Consider the following 7,180-nt stretch of genomic DNA (forward strand, 5'->3'; position numbering starts at 1 on the left):
ATGATACAAAGTTTTCATGACCACAACTGATTGTATTGGTCTCCATCTCAGATCTTTAAACTGTGGTGTAACTACGCTGAGAAGAAAAAAGTACGGTTGATAAAATAATTGCAGATCTATGTTTCAACACTTCTTAGAAATAATCCCAGAAACCTTTAGAAAGTAAAACAAATATTAATGTTTTTTGATAAATATTAATGGGACCAGCTCATTAAATGAAAATATACACTTGTGTCTTCTCAGATTAGGGACTTTATTATTAATGATTTCTATCCATGGAGTAAAGCAGGAGCACCCAGACCCCCTCCATCATGATTTGTAACAGGAGATATACATGTAAAAGGAATGGCCACCAGCAATGACACAATTAACATAATGAGGATGACAAAGGTTTGCAAAGTTTGTGGTTTGGTTTCATACAGAAAAGGTTAAGTGAATTCAGAATTCAGAAACTTTCAACAACAATAAAACAACTAACTATAGATGGGACTAAAGATATGAAGTCACTCAGTCATCAAAGCAGTTTTGAGTTTTGAGAGCAATATCATGTTATACATATTTAATGTTTGAATGAAGGTTGATGCCATCAGATTCTGTTGAAGGCGAAAATGTTTACATTTTTTTAACAAAATACAAATTTTCATAGCTTTTTCTCATTGACAAGGTAATGTAAAAGACATGCCTTTTACTTAACAGTAATATGTGGAGCAGCTTGAGACCTGTCCCCTGCAAGAAGTTGAAAAACTCAGAATCAAATAAGCTCAGCCAAATCCGACTAGTTAGACTGGTTAAACAGGCTGGTGGGGACAACGTTTTGACAGAGGATAAGTTTTAAAGAAAATCTGCCGTGTGTGTGTGTGTGACTGTGTGTGTGAGTGCATGTGTGGTGCGTGCGCGTGTATGTGTGAAAACATTGGTAGGACTTATGCTAAAGAATAACATAGGCCTTCATTTCATGTCTTTTATGACAATAGCATGAATTGAAAAACTTGATACTTGAAAGTAGCCCAAATATCAGCTATTTAACAAGAATGAAGAATGTTGAAGTTTTTAGTTTTGTTGTTTTGTCAAGAGAACAGATGAAAATGCAGCACTTTCCTTTCCCCAGCCACATCGACCAGCTCTGGCTGGGGGATCCAGAGGCGCCCCCAGGCCAGAGTGGAGATATAATCTCTCCACCCGATCCTCGGCCTGCCCCAGGGCCTCCTCCCAGCTGGACGTGCCTGGAACACCTCCCAAGAGAGACGCCCAGGAGGCATCCTAACCAGATGCCCGAACCACCTCAGCTCGCTCCCCTCAATGCAAAGGAGCGTCTCCCACATGGTTTCCCACATGTACCACAAAATAAATGAGACACAATCATGGCATGTGGGTTTGGATACCTGTGGTACAACAAAAATACACAAATACAACTTCAATTTGTGTGCATGATATGATGTTGGAGTAACCCTAACCCTAACCTATTATTAGAACGGCGGGAGAGTCCTCATTCACACAGGAAATTGCATGCAAGACAGTGCAATGTAAGGGGGCAAGGGACTTTGACAGACGAGCTCAGTAGGTTGGACACACAGTGTGTTACAGCAAGAATGCTAAGCCTCCTTGTGTATTACATCTAGAGGAAGAGCAGGACCACAGGTTGAAACAGGCACTCAGGGCTCAAGGAAAAGGGACTGAGAGGATGGAGATGTAGCAGAGAAGGTGAGAGTGGGGAAGAAGAATGTCGAAGGCAGAAGCTAAAGAGGAGAGCGATTAGAGAAATGGAGTAAAAGTTGGCACAAAAGTTGTGTGTCTATGTGTGCATGCTTGTGTGTGATCTGTTGCCTGGCATGTCTCTAAATTCTGAGGAACTTAAATTACCTCTACACTATTATGTATTATGTGTGTGTATGTGTGGTCCAGACACCCTCTGGAAAATGAGGCACACCGCACACACCCATCACTGTTTCTATTATGACTCAACTTAAGCTTCAAACAGTTATGTTGCTTTGTTGATTTAAAAGCAGGTGTGTTCACCCAAATTACAAAAATATTTTCTTGCTCAGCTCCAGTGGCGTCTGTTCATGAAGATGCCTCCATCCTCAAAAAGTTAAGTTAAACAGAATCAAGTTTGTGACATCTGGAAGGATTTTTAAAAATTCTTGTGGGCTTTGTGTTCTTTCTTGAATAACATTTTAAGATTTGTATAAATTTCATATGAGCTAAGCATCAAAAGTAAAAGCAGGTGGAAAGAGCATGCCTTGCCTCTAAAGCTCACCACTAATCAGGATGTATATCAAACTGATACTGTGGGCAGTTAAGAGACCTATAAGAGCGGTGTTCAGAAGTGTTATGTTCACCTTTTCTCCATGTCCATGGTATTTTCGATGAGCTGGCCAAATATTGAAGTGGTCAGGAGAAATAGAGGCTAATTTTTTTTTACATATCTGTTGCACATTTAGAAACAGGTTTAGTTTGTTACAGTGAGTGTTACTGTTGCTGATTAGAAACATCGCTAAAAAATGTCATAAACCATATTTTTATTTTTCTTCTCTTTTTAAGAAAATATTTTTGAAAAATGTGGCACCTGAAAGTGCACCTGCTCACACCTTTTGTCAGTTGAAGACCACGGTGTAAATGACTGACACCAACTTCTGTTAACTCTGAACAGTTCTCAATGGTGATATCTACTTCAGTGGTTCTTAAAATATGTTTCCTGTTATTTATTTCATTTTGTTGCTGTTTGTTTTTTGTTTTTGTTTTTTACAGTAATCTACCCAAAACTGCTATCACCATGCCCATAATCATTGCCTGCTGCTTGACAGGAAGCTTATCTTTCAGCCATGCTAAGTGAGTCAGTCCATGAACAGGTGAGTTAAACTTACAGAAGATTTGGAGGTTGTGTAAACTTTTATTTTATCCAATGTTGCTAAATCATTTTTAGAGATGTAATATCTATCAATACAAATGAAAACCCATATAATTTAATGCTTGATGATATCTCAAAGCTAAATATATACTTAAATATTATACTTATATACTTAACTGTCTAGCCTCCTGGAGGTGTCGTGGACCTAACTAGACGAAACACCAGTGAAAGGAGATTCCTACCTGATGACCCCAAAGACGTGTTAGCCACCACTGCTCACTGGCCTAGTTAGATATCATCTGTAGGGCCATAGGGCAGGGTGAAAGTTTGTTGTTAGGGAGCAGTGATATTTTTAGGGAGTTAATCACTAGGTCTGGTCCATTTTTTGTCACACAAGTTTCTTGTGTTTACTCTAAATATTTTAAGTCTAAATCTGCTTTCTCTTGTTTATTTTCTTGATGTAACATCTGATGAATTAATCAGAACGCCATCTCCCATTCTATTTCAAAAACAACCTTTTCAGCCTGGTTATTATTGTGGAAAAGCAAGGTATTGTGAAAGTTTGGAACTGTCTGTACTCAAAGTGAAAACTGCGGGAGGATAAATAAATAGGTACAGATGCCTAGTTGTAAATGCCAAGAACGCATATAATGCAATATACAGTTAAAGTTAAGTAAGTGACCTTTCATTAAATTATAGCTTTTAATCAGTGATGGTACGACAACACTTATACAGAACTCTTCCAGACCTGTCAAAAAAAAAAAAAAGATTATTCTACAAACGAAATTCAGTCAATTTCCATGCATGTTTTTACAGACCCTTTTTACCACATGCACACACTAATACAGTGGGGGCAATTATGTGTTCCATGTTTTGCCCAAGAACATATTAACATACGAACAGGAGGAGCGTGGAATCAAACCAATCACAGTATAACCTGCACCACTCTTGATGTTACTCAAATGTTAGTCATTGTCACAAAGGAATAAAGAATAGAAAGTTAAAAAAAAAAAAAAGAGTTATTTTTTCTTATTTTCCTTATTTTTTCCTCACAATCCTTCATATTTTTCTGGTGACTCGACTCAACTTCCCACCTGTATGAAAATTAGAACCAGGTGCAACAGTGAAATGCTATTGAGCCATTGGAATAATAGTCTATTGTAGTCTAATGTGTTTCAGGTTTTTATTTTCTCTTCAACTTCCTCAGGCAGTTTTTCCTGCATCTGAGCTTGGTTGTTACACCTAATACCTGATCCTGAAATCGCAGTTTTCGCCTTGAGTTTAATAATTATTTAATTATTGAAGTGCCTTTTGAAAGTCCTATAACCACTTTCAAGTGTGTTTTATTTTATTATTATTTAATCAATTCAGGTCCTTCAGTTCAGAGGAGAGAAAAAAAATGCATTTGTTCATTTGCAGGAAGATGATGCTGCATGGAGTTCATGGAAATGATGCTGTAGTATGGAATTCATGGGGATAAGGGAGCAGCAGGCATTGCAGGAACATGGGATGGCACTGAGTCACCACCTGCAGGATGAGGACAGGGAGAGAGAGAGAGAGGAACTGGGAGAGACAGAGACTTCGAGACAATGTGGTTAGTAAATGCAGTACACATGCTTAGAACTGGGAGAAACAGGGATTTCTAAGAAGCATGGTTGTTGTCAGTGCATGCAGGGGAGGATGCTCAGCCCTTTCCCCAGCAGCCTGGGCCTATAGCTAAAAAGTAGTCGTAGATTGCCCGTGGGTATAAGTGTGAGTGAGAGTGGTTGTTCATCTGTGTGGTGGTCCTGCGATGCACTGCTGTGGTGTACCCTGGCCTCACCCATATCAGCTGGGATTTCCCCCAGCACCCCCCACAACCCAGATAAGTGGTAGGAGATGAATTCATGAACATACCTCATTTTTGTTTTGTCCACCTCCAAGTCAAAAATCTACTGTATCAATAAGAAATAATAAAATGCAAATACATTGTACCTCCTCAAATTATACACACACTCCAGGTAACTACAAAATTTATGGGCACAGATCACAAATTAGCGATTGAAATGACCCCATATAGCTCTGAATAGTTTTTATTAAGACCCATGTTGTCAGTTTTAGATAACTAGCTCTTGATTAAATTACTCAAAGTAACAATTCCTTTTATTTCAGGGGTTAAAACTATGTGTGGCCAAGTTGTTTTGCCAAAGAATCATATTTATTCTCTTTATTAGTAGCCTACCACTAAAAAAACATTTTTGTGTAATATTAAATAAATGTTTGTTAGATATGAAAATGTTCCGGAACATCAGGAATACATTAAATATTTGTGATATACTGCAACCATGTATCAAATAACTTAAATCAGCTTAAATCAGTGAAGGTAGCTAGGTAGCTATCAGAGATTTGAAAGAATTGTAAATTTTATCTGTCTTCACTCTAATCTACTGTAAAAGTTATATGGTAGCCCAGGACATGGCAGTACAGGTTAAACAAAGATCAAGTTACACAGAAACATGTTAGATGTAGGTTTTTAGCTTGGCGTGACAAGATCTGTGTCAAGATCCAAGCAACAGATAAAACATGTGGCATTTTACTCTCATGTTGGAGCCACACACAGAAACAGTGTGTTTTAAGCATGGTAGCAAAGGGGAAAGTTAGTCTAGGCCGTCTAGAGTGGAAAACATACATCAACCAACCCTTCCAATGCTTTGTCTATTTAATCCATTCAGAGGGTCATATTTACAGATAACAATGTTTATTTTAAGTAGGAATCCAGCTAGTGCCCACAGTAACTCAATATGTCTACAGTAAAGACTTTCCTCTCGGGACATTTGATATTGATAAAACCTGTTTTTATGTGTATTTAATATAGAATTTGTATAAGATGTACAGTGTAGATATTATTTATTATTTATCACATCACAAATGAATTATTACTTATTAACTGAATGCTAAATAATAAATAAATACAAAATAGACAAGCAATAATGACCTAATTAAAATGATATCATAGAAAAAGTTAATTACCTTGAAGATTTCAGCCTCTAATCCCTACATCCACTCTCTCTCTCTCTCCTCTCCACTCTACTCTCTGAGGTAATCGTTAGAACATCCTTAGGTTTCATATTTTTTCCAGGCCATGGTCTGCGGTCTCTCTTCGCTGGCTGTAGCTTTATAGTGTGAGTAAACAAAAGGGACCAGCAGACATTTCCCCTCCAGTGGAATATTGATTCTTTGGTATGATAGTAGAGAGCACACACTGTGACCACTTTACCTCCACAAAATAGGTTTGTGTTGGGGCCAAAGGGAATATATATGGCAGGTCACTCTTCACTGGTTTTTGTCTTGGTGGTGGTTATATATTGGTAGTGGACATTGTTGCTCTAGGTCTAATGAAGTCCTAACACATTTATACTAAAGATAGAATTTCCTGGCTCCTGATAGTATTTACTGATACATGACAATGACTTGGCCATTTCTGATTATTCAGATTTCTGATATGCAACAATCATGGATATGACCTGATCAGACTACATCAATAACATCAGTCAAATAAAAACCTTGTATCCCCAATCTGATAAATTTAGGCATTTTAATAATCCTGACAATCTTTAAATGGAATAATGACTGCTACATGGTGTTATTTAAATGCCCAGTCCAGCAGAGATTTGTCTTACTCACATACCTGTCACTTCTCCAATTTGCTCCAGTGTCAAATTGTACACAGGTTCTCTACTTACGTCCTGTCTTTACTCTTCCTGCTGCCATTTATTTTGAACATTCAGATTCACTGAAAAAGGATAGACGTTTAAACTCATATTTAGAAGGACTCTCACTGAAAAGCGACTTGTGCTTTTTTATCATGTAGTCATGTAGTAATAATCCTTGCTAATCATTGAGAACTTCATGAATGAATAAAATGAATGCATAATATTTATTTATTTTTGATGGTATTACAATTTAGTTTTTGAGAAATGTCCAGGTTATACTCACCTTGATGGACTTTCATGACAAAGCTCAAATTTATGTAAGAGTCAACTCCATATAAGATTAAATATTATTTCTCAACTAGATTTGTTGGTGTGGAGAGAACTTACACGTTGGGAAATAAAACATTGACAAGGTATGATGTCATTAATTCTTAGAAAGGCTTTTGGAGACATCTTTTTTACATATAAGTATAAGAATAACAAAGACTGTTTTACTATATGATTATTTTTCAGTTTCAAATGATTATATTTTGAATTTTGCTATGATCATGTAATGAAAACTTTTTTTTTTTTTTTTTGTCTTTTCACTATAGGATCCATTGTGTTGACAGCAAGAACTCATCTCCTCTTACTTTCCATT

Source organism: Echeneis naucrates, chromosome 15, assembly GCF_900963305.1.
Source record: "Echeneis naucrates chromosome 15, fEcheNa1.1, whole genome shotgun sequence".
In the NCBI taxonomy this organism is placed as follows: domain Eukaryota; kingdom Metazoa; phylum Chordata; class Actinopteri; order Carangiformes; family Echeneidae; genus Echeneis; species Echeneis naucrates.